This window comes from Manis javanica, chromosome 15, assembly GCF_040802235.1.
Source record: "Manis javanica isolate MJ-LG chromosome 15, MJ_LKY, whole genome shotgun sequence".
In the NCBI taxonomy this organism is placed as follows: Eukaryota; Metazoa; Chordata; class Mammalia; order Pholidota; family Manidae; genus Manis; species Manis javanica.
The window spans coordinates 31,716,940-31,730,065 of NC_133170.1; the positions used below are offsets into that span (position 1 = coordinate 31,716,940).

A 13,126-nucleotide genomic window follows, 5' to 3' on the forward strand; every position below is an offset into this window, starting at 1 on the left:
GGGAAGACACGGCAGCGGCTTACGCGGCGGCGGCTTTCGCGGCGGCGCGAGCGCTATTCCAGGCGCGGTATCGCGGCGGCGGCAGTCCCGGAGGCTTCACCGGGTTGGCCCCTTCCCTCCTCCGCTACCCCCTCCTCCCCTCCCCTCAGTGGTGGTTTCCCAGGAGTCGGCGACGAGCGGACAGGCGGCGACGAGCTTCTGGTGAGGGTCATCGGAGTGTGAGCGCCGTTTCCCGGGTGGAGGAGGAGAGCCGGGCTCGGGTAGGAGGTGAGGGCTGAGGGGGCCGTGTCCCCCGCTGGGCCGGCCGCGCGCTCTCGTCCCAGTGCTCCGCCTGGCCCTCCAGCCTGACCCTTTGCCCCGCAGTGGGCAGTGGCCCGGGGGGCCGATGGCGAGGGGCCTGGACCCGCCTCCTTCCAGCCGCTGTCCCTGGACCTGGAGCCCGGCGCCCGCGCCGCTCGGCCCCCACCTCCCCCCGGAGAAGGGTCCAGGGCGCCCCGGGCTCTCCTCCGCTCCGCGTGTGGCTCCCCTTCCTCCCTATCCAGGGAGACACCTGCCCTTCTCCCTTTCGTTTCCGTTCTCTCAGCTCGAGGAATTCCTCTCGTGGCAGGCTTCGAATGCGTTCTGCTTAGTACTGCTTGTGCAGTTCCTGGGGTAGGAAGGGACATTTTCCAGGTTTCATTAGGTGACGCCTCGGAAAGCCTGCTTGGGATAGTCTCCTGGCCCTGTTTCCCCAAGCCCCCGTTTGGCTTTTTGTCTGTCAGTATTTGCTTCTTTTAAAACTGCTGATGTCAGAGTTTAAATCAGTGTTAGGGGTCTGTGAGAGACTTTGGATTGGAAAGTGGTACTTTTTTTCTCCTCTTGGCTTTTTATCTTATTTAAACGTTTACCTCTGGAATTTGACAACTTGAGATGGCCCAACAGTTGAGCTTTGATAGAAAGATTCAGATGTCCAACTGGGATCTTACAGGGTATGTTGACTTTATTGCAGATTGTTTGCGTTTTTTATAAGAATAGTCTTTTTTAATTTTTATTTTTAGACTGGATTTTTCAGTCTCATTCCCGTTCTGTCTCTTCCAAAGACAATCCTTCCCTCTCCTCCAAAGAAACCATCTAAAACTCCAAGAAATCTGTCATAACTTAAAAAATCATCTGATCATACAAGGTTTCCCAGTGAGATGTTAAAAAATAACTTACTACAACCAAAAGCTCTATCTTTTGGGAGGAGGGCCTAAACTTTGTCAGTTCAGAAGTTTGAAGTGTGTGCTCTTATCAATGGCTATCTTTTTATGTTGCCTTTCACCACCTTCTGACTCTTACCCTGTTAGAGTACTGATTGTGATGATCTGTAACTAAAATAATTTTATTTCCTCAGTAGTTGAGACTATCACATACAATGGCAGCTGCGTGGTGGTGAATTATGAAATTTGAAAAATCTTCAAATTGATTTAAGTATGAAAGACATAAAATTTTTAGTTTCTAATTGTAGCTGACCATCTACCAGTATATGTGCCTATCTAGACTTGAGGCCTACTTAGTAGCAAATTATCCGTTCTTCCTGGGGCACAGGAATGAGAAGATTTCCAGAACCTAAAAGACAGTCTGTGTTTTTCTGTCTCTGGACTTGAACAAATTAATAAATGAGTGGCTTTTTTCCACCAATTAGTATTAGCTGATACACTTTCTTTGGTATAAATCACATGTTTTCCAAAATGAAAATAGTTTTGTTTTTATTTGCAGGGGTAGGCAAACTTTACACTTTGTGGGCTAAGTCTTACCAGCTGCCTGTTTTTATATTTATTGGGACATAGCCATATGCATTCGTTTAGGTATTGTCTGTGGTTGCTTTTGCCATGCAGAGGTAGAGTTGGGTAGTTGGGACAGAGATCCATCCATATGGCCCACAAAGCCTAAAGTATTTACTGTCTGGCATTTAATAGAAGACATCCTGACTCTTAAAAATGATGGATATTCAATGTAGAAAATTAAAATGAGTCAGAATAATAGAAAGAAAGTAAAGTTATGTAGGATTACACCAGAAGGAATCAGAAGGGTTTGTTTTGTCATTAAAGGATCAGTCAGTGATTGTTTTTAAACAAATGGCTTCATGTTGTTAATTGTTGGTTTGTAATCTGGTTAAAAAAAAACAGGTTGTTTTTATTTGCCTATTGAATACATTTGTGTTTTCTGCATTGAAGAGTTCACTAGAAGGGGGCTTGATGAATCGAGTTTTCCTGATTTGTCTTACTAGACAAGATTAAAAAAAAAAGTCAGGAATAATAGATGCTTGATGATTGTGGTGTTAATTGAGCACTTGCTGTGTACTAGGTAGTTTACAATACTTTGCCTGTATTAAATCATCTAGTACCTGCAGCAGCGCTGTGGGTACACATCCCTATTTACAGATGAGAAAACTGAGTCACAGAATTTTCGCCCAGGTTTATCTTCTAGTTAATGAAAGAGGTGGAATATGAATCCTTGCAGTCCAATTAGTTTAGCCATGTGCTTTCCTTGGGGGTTTTGAAAATACAGTGCTTCTGGACTTTTGAATGCAAACAAATGTTCTTGATTCACTCATTGTCAGGTTAATGACATAACTTTAGCATTCTCCTTGGAATGGAAAACTTGAAGTTACTTCAGCCTTTTACTCTTTTTCAAAAATTTATCTTGCAGTGCTGGCTGCTCTTCCGTGAAGGAACACTCACATATTTTGTGACTGGACATTCTGGCTCCTCCATGAGGCTGTTCAGCTTCTTAGCAATTTCTTGCTGTTCTTCATTGGAAGAGTGGTGCATATCAATCCATATCCATTTACTGTCAGCATCCTCCCACCCATCTTTATCATTCTCAGCATTCTTTTCCTCTTTCTCAGCTTCCAGAACTTCTGTTCCTAAAGAACTATTGTTCTTTACTATCTAATTCTCCATATTCTTACCCTCTTGATTTTATGAAGGACTCTGTAGTCTTACCCTGGAGTTTCTTCTGCAACATCTGAGGGATTCAGTGTTCAGAAGAACTGAATCGAAATTCTACCAGACATCACCACATTCTTATCTTTGTGTGTTTTGACAAAGTTCTTCAGTCATTGAGCTGCTATCTCTTTCATAGCATTGATTCATACTGTCATGACTTCCCCAGAATTCTTGTTCCTAACAAAATGGGAGGCCACGGTCATGATCAGTGACTCAGTGATCTCTGGGACCAGGTGATCAGATGTTTATGCAGCATACATAAGGATCTTGTTATACCTCTCTCTGGTACTGCTACAGAAACCTTTGCACAAAGGGATAAAACTTAGAGAAGGCTCATGAATTCCCACCCATCTAGAGATAAAGTTCATGCACTCAGATGTCTTCTTAGAGCTCTTCAGCTGCTTTAGTAGTTTTTCTGCAAAACCTTGGGGGTCATGAAGCAAATAGCAGAAAAGTTAAACACTTCTGCTTCTTCTTTTGTTTTTTAAGTATTTTTATAACCTTTTCAGTCTTTTCTTGTGTTTGGAGCCTCTTCGCTGTGGCATATTGCACTTGCGCTCTGAGTCTCTTTCCTGTTTCTCACGTTCATCTTTCCCTGGCAAGAATGTCAAGGTAGCAACTAATAGTACCTTGGTGACCTTAGAGAAGCATGCAGTTGTGATAACATTGACAGTCTTGGCATCCCATCAGATGTTTCTTTTGCAGAGTTCAGTTGTCACTTGCAAAGATATTTTGGCTGCAGTTTCACTGCTATCCCTTAACATGTGTACATCAAATTCTGCAGTGCTATATTCACTTTATTCTTGTATTTTGTACTTTTATTCTCATCAGTCATAAAATTAATGGTGTAAAGTCTTTGAAGCTTATAAGACAATGTAGAAGTTCAAGGAAGAGTTCTGGCAAACTTGATGAATTGATGAGATTCTTCTCCAATCAGAGCTTTACAAAGTGTTACTGGAAGATCTACATTCAAGACAGTGTGATTGTAGGAGAGCAGACCTTTCAGCTCCTGAGGAAAGTTATTCAGATGCTTTGTCAGTTATCACCAGCTTTGTCAGTTCTTTGCTGTGCTTATTTGGTGCAGTTTGAAAATCTCCATATTGGATTTGTAGTGAATATTCTACTGCTATAGAAACTCCTCATTGTAGGCCAGAGGGTCCACTTTATTAATTATGTAACTGCTGCAGGTTTCTGGGCAGCTAGTGTTTGTTTCTTCTGGATATGTTGGCTGCAGACAGGCTCTCAGTGAGCAGTTCTCATAAAACCCACCCCACTGACAAAAGCTTCTGGGCAGTGGCTTGCAATAATGCTTCCAGGTGTGACCGGAAATGGCCCTTGGGAGCATGCAGGTGGCCCACTGTGGCTCTTAGTCTTTTAGAAGTTAATATTCACGGATAGCCTTTCAGACCCGTACATCTGCATCTACTCTTTTAAATAGTTCTTTAGTGTCTTATTGAATGGGTGTGCCATAATTTACTAGGTTCCTATATTTAGATTGTTTAAATTTATTGTATATTATAGATATGCATTGTATGTGCAGTCATACACTCATGACTCTTCAGGGCAGTTTTCTAAGAGTCTAATTACTGAGTTGAAGGAAATTCATGTTTTTCATTTTGATGTATATTTCTGCCATCCAGAAAGGTCACAGCAGTGTAAACTCTCATCAGAAATGTGGGTGAGATCTAGCTTCTTCATTGCATTGCCAACTTTCCTTTAAAAAAAGTCTTTGTTTATCTGATTGGCAGTTGGACATTTCTTGCACTGTATTCTTTCTCACTGGGAAATGATGTGTTTTGTTTTGATGGCATTCTTTGGAAGTTTGCCATCTTTAAAGAAAAATCTTTATCTGATTGGCAGTTAAACATTTCTTGCAATGCATTTTCTGTCTCATTGGGGATATGTGTTTTGCTTTGATAGCATTCTTTTGAAGTTGATTTAAAATTACCTTAGTTGGACATACATTCTGTAGTTGTTTTTCCTAGTGTACTCTGAGACAGAGCTGCTTACCTATTTGGATTTCCTATCTGGCCCTTGAAAAACAATATGATATTGCCACTCCTCTTAAAAGTATCTGGGTGTCTGCCCAGTAGACTGTACATTTCTTGAGGCAACAAGCATATAGCTTCTTCCTATCTAGTAGCAATCCTGGTGTATGTAACAGGTGGTGAGTAAATGGTCTTTTTAAGACCTAAATTGGATCATGTTCTTTTGGGCTTTTTGCTGAGTGAAGAGCTTTAACTTTGTTAAAAATAATATTTTCAAAGTATATATATATAAATATAAACTTGAAAAATTACAGCATATAATTGTTATCTTGCTATATATTCTCTACCTTCATCCATTATTTCTGAAATGAGATAAAGAAGACTGATTGATATCCTAGGATCTGTTTGTTAGGAATAATTAACATTTGTTATTAGTTTTGGAAGTTACGGTATGGATTAAATAGGGGATTTTTTATGTGTCCCATGTTTTTAATTTCCTGTATTGGAGTTTACCATGGGTTAAAGAAGATGTATGCTGGCTAAATGATATTACAGCTTGGCCTAATTAGAACTGGTAAGTGTCCAGACAGAAGGAAAAGGGAAGCTACATTCTGGAAACTTCCAGAATATCTTCGGGCATGGGGGAAATACCTGTGGGAAAGGACAATTCAAATTTTTTAATGGATGTCCACAGAAAAATAGGATTCTTTTTATAGCTGACTTATAATGCTACGTATTCTTAGTGGACTTGTTTATTTTCAATAGTATCCATGCTCTAGGAAACAAAGCATACAAAGTATATTGTCTTAAAGAGACAAAATTAATTAGCTTATTAAAATTTGGCCATGTTTTATTTGTATTTTTTTTGTTAGAATATTAATTATTTTTCTCTGACAGCATATTCACTTTAATCATATGTGTCCTGAAATTTTAGTTTAGAGAACATGCATGGAATGGTTGCATCTATGCACCATCCCTTTGGTCAGGAAGTAGTGGTGGTGAAATCTCTATAGCATAAGAGAACAGAAGCACTACTTTAAATTTTCTTGGAATTTATTTATATTCTATTTCATTCCAGAAATAGTTTCTGGTAATATAAAATAAAAGATGAAGAAGTGTAATTAAAAAAATATATATAGAAAGAAATGAGTAAAAGGAGGAAGCATATATTGTTTTCCCAAGTGGCAGCATAATTCAGTGACTCAGAATAAAATTTGGATTTGAATTTTCTTGGCAGCAAAGGTAAAATGAAAATATGGTAAAGTACATAGCACTAAACTGGAAGGAAGAACAAAACTAATTTTCCCAGGGTAAATCTTTTGACAGATTTTAAAGAACTATTTAAATTGGGTATTACATAAAAGCTTTTTTTTTCTTTGCTTGAGTTAAAAAAAAGGTGAGGACTAGTTAAAAAAAGGTGAAGACTAAGTATTAATGTTTCAAGCCAGTGAAAGAAATTCTGTGTGGGGGTTGGTTTGAATTTGGACTGCAGCAGTGTGTTTTGTTGTCTTCTTTCTGCCTTAAAAATATACCAAACATGTAGGAGAATGTGGAGGCCAATATAATTATCATTCATATATCCACCATATAGCTATATCAGAATCTTAATATTTCCCCAGACTTCCAATTTTTTTAAGAAAGAAATTTCACATACAGTTGAAGTACCTTCTTGGATTATATTTCACTTTCTTTCCTGAAGTAAAGCTTATCCTTAGTTTGGTGTTGATCATTCCTAGTGCCTTGGTTTTATATAATTACCACATAGAATACATTCATAAACAAATTGTAACAATGTTTTGAGTATTTTCAAACTTTAAATGATATCCTGTATATTTCTGTAACTTGTTTTTCACAAAACATGTTTTTTAGATTCATACGAAATACTGATGTTTTACTATTTTGACTTACAAAAATGACAGTTTCATATGGTTCAGTCTAATTATAGTCATCAGTTTTACCTGCTGTATAGTTACATTATTCTGTTATATGAATACAGCTGGTTGAAATGTATTCTTATGCTGATAGTATTTAGGTTGTTTGCAGTTTTTTCTGTTTTGAAAACAATGCTATGTTGAACATTCCTGGTTAGGAATCCTTGTGTACATACTTAAGATCTTTGGCAAATTTTTCAAACTGCATATTGGGAGCCATTAATGAGTTGTGAAACCAATTTAGGAATTAAAATAAGAAAAGTAATAGGTTTTATTGCAGGCAGTAAGGAAAAATTATTTTGTGAAATTTTTGTTTCTGTGTATGCATACTAAGTTTGAAATTAAGTTTTTAGGGTAGATTACCTAGAAGTGGAATTATTTGATTGCAGGTTATGGAGATTATGGACATTTTGAATTCTATCAGATATTGCCAAATTGCTCTCCAAAATTCTGTTACTTTGTATTTTTTTAGCATGAGAATATGAGAATATGCTGTTTCTAAATCCTTATGATCTATGGCATTATCAGATTTTTACATGTTTGTAAATCAGATGAGTGTGAAATGATATATACTATCTTAATTTTTATTTTTCGTGTTTAATTATGAGATTGAACATGTTTTCAAATGTTGGACAACAGTTTTGAATCAGCTGTCTCCCACTTCCCTCCAGCCAATTAGGTTGTCTTTTTAAATTGATTGTAGGAGTTTATTACATATTCTGGTTTATTTATTACATATTCTTAAGTGAATTGCAAATATCTTCTCCTGGCTTATCTGTTAACTTCTTCTTTTTTTTTTGGTTTATTTATTTTATTAAGTTTAATTGATATACACTCTTATGAAGGTTTCATATGAAAAAATGTGGTTACTACATTAACCCCTGTTATCATGTCCACCCCATACCACACTGCAGGCACTGCCCATCAGTGTAGTAAGATGCCAGAGTCTCTATTTGCCTTTCCTGTGCTACACTGTCTTCCCCCATCCTCCTCCCCCCGCCCCCTGCACCATGTATGCCAATCATAATACCCTGAATCCCCTTCTTCTCCCTCCCTCCCCACCCCCTCCCCTTTGGTAACCGCTAGGCCCTTCTTGGAGTCTGTGAGTCTGTTGCTGTTTTTTTTTTTTTTTTTAATTAAGGCTTTATTTTTTAAAGCAGCTTAAGGTTCACAGCAAACTGAGGGGAAAGTACAGAGATTTCCCATATGCCCCCTGCCCCATACACATGCAGCCTCTCCTGTTATCAACATCCCCCACCAGGGGGGTAAATTTTTTTTTTCTTTTGGTATCATTAATCTATAATTACATGAAGAACATTATGTTTACTAGGCTCCTCCCTTCACCAAGTCCCCCTCAACAAACCCCATTACAGTCACTGTCCATCAGCGTAGTAAGATACTGTAGAATCACTACTTGTCTTCTCTGTGTTGCACAGCCCTCCTCATGCCCCCTCACATTACACATGCTAATCGTAATGCCCCCTTTCTTTTTCCCCGCCCTTATCCATCCCTTCCCACCCATCCTCCTCAGTCCCTTTCTCTTTGGTAACTGTTAGTCCATTCTTGGGTTCTGTGATTGTGCTGCTGTTCTGTTCCTTCAGTTTTTCTTTGTTCTTATACTCCACAAATGAGGGAAATCATTTGGTACTTGTCTTTCTCCGCCTGGCTTATTTCACTGAGCATAATACCCTCCACCTCCATCCATGCTCTTGCAAATGGTAGGGTTTGTTTTCTTCTTATGGCTGAATAGTATTCCATTGTGTATATGTACCACCTCTTCTTTGTCCATACATCTACTGATGGACACTTAGGTTGCTGCCATATCTTGGCTATTGTAAATAGTGCTGTGATAAACATAGGGGTGCATATGTGTTTTCAAACTGGGCTCCTGCATTCTTAGGGTAAATTCCTAGGAGTGGAATTCCTGGGTCAAATGGTATTTCAATTTTTAGTTTTTTGAGGAACCTCCATATTGCTTTCCACACTGTTAACTTTTATATGGTTTGTTTTGTTGAATAGAGATGATTTTCCTTACTGGTTTGTGTCCTTTGTGACTTAAATTTAAGAGATCTACTCATACCCCAAGCTCATTAAGAGTCTCCCATATTTCTATATAAAATTTTTAGAAATTTGTTTTTTTACATTTAGGTCTTGATAGTGCCTGAAAAAAAAATACATGTATATGTATTTGTATATGATGTGAGAGAGGGGTCTAATTTAATTTTTCTTAAATATGCTTAGCTAGTTACCACAGCACTGTTTTACAGCATGTGCTTTAAAATTTGAATTGTAAATCTTGTAAGCAGTTTCTGGTCCAACAATAACAGCCTTTTGTCTTTCATCAGCCTGCTTCACATGTTCAAGTTGGTGACTTCTGAGCCATAATAATGTGATTGGTGGATTACTTGATCCAGAAATAGAACCTAAAAGAGTAGGTAGACATAGAGCATATTTTGTAGATCTCACGCAAATGTCATTTCTCTCAACCACTTTTAATAGAAGCTCGTTTGCAGACAGTTTGAGGATATACTTTGACGAGGAAACATATTGCTTTTTTTTTTTGCATTGCTGGCTAATATCCACAGACTTTGGAAACTAGATAAGCAGGTGCTCTATTGACATTTTGTACTTGAAACCTAAGAATGCTTTCATGTATTTAGTCATCCAGTTGCTATTATATATATGTTCTGAAGTTTGAGACTTTAATTTTGATTTTAGAAGAATTCATTATATAAATTTGAGTCTTAACTTTATGAAATGTTTGATAGGAACTACTATAAATCATTTAGTTTAAGAATGAAACCTTATTTCCTCTTGAAAGGTTTTCATTGCATTTTCAGTCTGAAAGAGTTGCTGTGAGGTCTGCAGATAGTTATATATTCTAGGTTTTTCTTTTTTCTTTCCATTCCTTTTATATTGGTGATTGAAAGGCCTTGTGGCTTAGTGGAATTGAGCAATATTGAGAAAGGTTGTAGATGCAAGTTTTATTTCTGTTTCTCATTGTGATATTGAGGAAGGTTATTAACCACTTTCTTGGATTCTCTATCTGTAGCCCTGTAAAACAACAGAAAATCCTTGTGTTCTAGAGGGTGTTATTATTCAGGATGAGATAGGCCCCTTAAGACAGGTGCTTTACCAAAGTCTAACTTTACTTGAAAGTTGACTCTGCATGCCATATATTTAAGTTGGACAAATTTTATTTCTGAAATAGTTGGGGCAATAGTATGGTTATGTGGTATTATAGTACAGATGACTTATGGAAGGTCTTTGCATATTTTCCCTATTTTGGTTCAGTGTAGGTATGACAATTTATATATCCTGGATATAAAGTTAAGGTTAAATGAGAAATGTATAAAAGCTCACCTTAATCTTATACATGATAGCCTCTAAATTAGTCTCAATTTTCATGGTAATAGGAAATAATATGCTTTTGAAGTAGGTCTCTAGAAGGACTTTGGAGAAACCAGAATGGTTTTGAATTAGTGTTTACTTTTCCTTTGGGAGAATAAAGATTAGGGAATATTCATTGATGGAAGATTCTTTTTATTATTTAACCAATGTAAAAATAATATTATGGTTGTTAACTCATGTAGATTTGTAGTTTCCCAAAATTTTCAGTAATCTAGGACTAAGTAATAAACTTTAGTGTCTTTTTTTAACACTTAAAATTTACTGAATTATAATTTATACAATATAAAATGAGTGGTCTATTAGATTAATTTTGATAGTTTATGCAACCAACACCCCAATTAACATACAGAATTTTTATTATCATCTCCCTTATTCCTTTGCAGTTAAGCCCACTCCATACCTCCATACCTGGCACAGGGAAACTACTGATCTGCATAGATTAATTTTGCCTTAGAACTTCACATAAATACAATCATACGTTAGTGACTGGCTTCTTTCAATGTAATGTTTTTGAGATTCATTGCTATTGCTGTGTCTACCAATAACTTGTTCCTTTTTATTGCTCAGTAGTGTTCATCATGGTGTTGCCACAATTTGTTTATTCATTCCACTGAATGTTTAAATTCCCAGTATCTGGCTATTATGATGAAGGCTGCTATGAACATTTATGTACAAGTCTTTTTTGTGAACTTATATTTTTATTCCTCTTGGGTAAATTCTTAGAAGTAGAATGGTTTAGTCATATGGTGTATATTTGACAGTTTCTTAAAAAGTTAACAATTTCTCAAAGTGTTTTTATCAATTTATCCTTCTGTCAGCAGTATTTGGTGAAAGAAAAAGCCATTCTTTTAGTGTGAAGTGGTATCTCATTATGGTTCTTCCATTTTTTTCTGATAGCTGGTGTTAATAAGCATTTTTTTCATGTGCTTATTAACCATTTGTGTATCCTGTTTTTAGGTGATGTGTCTGTCTGGTTCTTAACATACTTTTTTTTTTGTGTGTGTGTGTGTGTCCCTTTATTTATTTTCTTTTTTTGAGAGGGCATCTCTCATATTTATTGATCAAATGGTTGTTAACAACAATAAAATTCTGTATAGGGGACTCAATGCACAATCATTAATCCACTCCAAACCTAATTCTCAACAGTCTCCAATCTTCTGAAACATAACAAGTTCTTACATGGTGAACAAATTCTTACATAGTGAATAAGTTCTTACATGGTGAACAGTACAAGGGCAGTCATCACAGAAACTTTCGGTTTTGATCACGCATTATGAACTACAGACAATCAGGTCAAATATGAATATTCGTTTGATTTTTATACTTGATTTATATGTGAATCCCACATTTCTCCCTTATTATTATTATTATTATTACTTTTATTTTTTTATTTTTATTTTATTTTTATTTTTTGAGAGGGCATCTCTCATATTTATTGATCAAATGGTTGTTAACAATAAAATTCAGTATGGGGGGTCAGCGCTCAATGTACAATCACTAATCTATCTCAAGCCTAATTCTCATCAGTCTCCAATCTTCTGAAGCATAACGAACAAGTTCTTACATGGTGAACGAATTCTTACATAGTGAATAAATTCTTACATGGTGAACAGTACAAGGGCATTCACCACAGAAACTTTCGGTTTTGATCATGCATTATGACCTATAAACAATCAGGTCAAATATGAATATTCGTTTGATTTTTGTACTTGATTTATATGTTGATCCCACATTTCTCCTATTATTATTATTATTTTTATTTTTAATAAAATGCTGAAGTGGTAGGTAGATGCAAGATAAAGGTAGAAAACATAGTTTAGTGCTGTAAGAGGGCAAATGTAGATGATCAGATGATCAGGTGTGTGCCTGTGGACTAAGTATTAATCCAGGCTAGACAAGGGCAGCAAGACATCCACGGATGCAGAAGATTTCTCTCAAAGCAGGGGGGATGAGGTTCTGAGCCTCACCTGTGTTGATCCCCAAATTCTCACCTGATGGCCCCCCTGCGACTGTGCCTGTCTTAGGTTGTTCCTCCCTTGAGGAATCTTACCTGTCTCTGGCTAACCAGTCATCTTCCGGGGCCATACAGGGAAATGTAAAGTTGGTAAGTGAGAGAGAAGCCATATTGTTTGCAAAGGTTAGCTTTTTACTTTGCAGATTTATGCCCTGTGGCTTCTGTGCCCAGCACTTGTCTCGAGGTATCTTTACCACCTGGTTAACATACATTTTTAAAGTTGTTTTTCTTATTGGGTTGCTAAAGTTCTTTATATATTCTGGATTTGTACTTTGTTAGATAGATGTTTTAAATATATTCTTTTATTCTGTGATTGTCTTTTTTAAAAGGATAATTAGCATATTGTTTTAGTTCCAGGTGTACAACAGTAATTTGATACTTACATTCAAGTACATCTTCATTTTCTTACCCAGAGCTTTTGAAAAGGAAGTACTTTTTAATTTTGTTGAGGTGAGTTTATTGTTTTTACTCCTCTGGTTAGTGCTTTTTGAGTTAAGAAGTATATAGCTGCCCCAAAGTTGTGAAGATTTTCTCTGATCTTTTCTTTTGAAAGTCCTACAGTTTTTAGATGTGTCACACCTAGGTCTGTGATTTATTTCAATTTAATTTTTGTGTATGATGTAAGGTAAGAGGTGAGGTTCTTCATCCTGCATGTGCTGCCTCCTTCCCGTATGGCTAACCAGATCTAGACTATTCTTTTCTCATTAAATTACTTTGACACCTTTGTTGAAGTTGATTGTCCATATATGAGAATCTTTTTCTGGACTCTTTTCTGTTACATTGATCTATATGTTATCCTTATGTCAACACTAT

At 36.9% G+C, this 13,126-nt stretch overlaps 1 protein-coding gene and 1 pseudogene across 1 annotated transcript in view; one reads left to right on the plus strand and one right to left on the minus strand.

Moving 5' to 3' along the window:
• Positions 1-61: 61 nt before the first annotated feature.
• The window catches only part of ADIPOR2 (adiponectin receptor 2), a 115,773-nt gene continuing 102,708 nt past the window's right edge, over positions 62-13,126 (plus strand). The window contains exon 1 of the mRNA XM_037014963.2: positions 62-201. The gene's annotated coding sequence lies outside the window, so the exon portion shown is untranslated. The remainder of the gene's footprint in view (positions 202-13,126) is intronic.
• Positions 208-6,655, minus strand: LOC140846601 (protein SDA1 homolog; annotated as a pseudogene).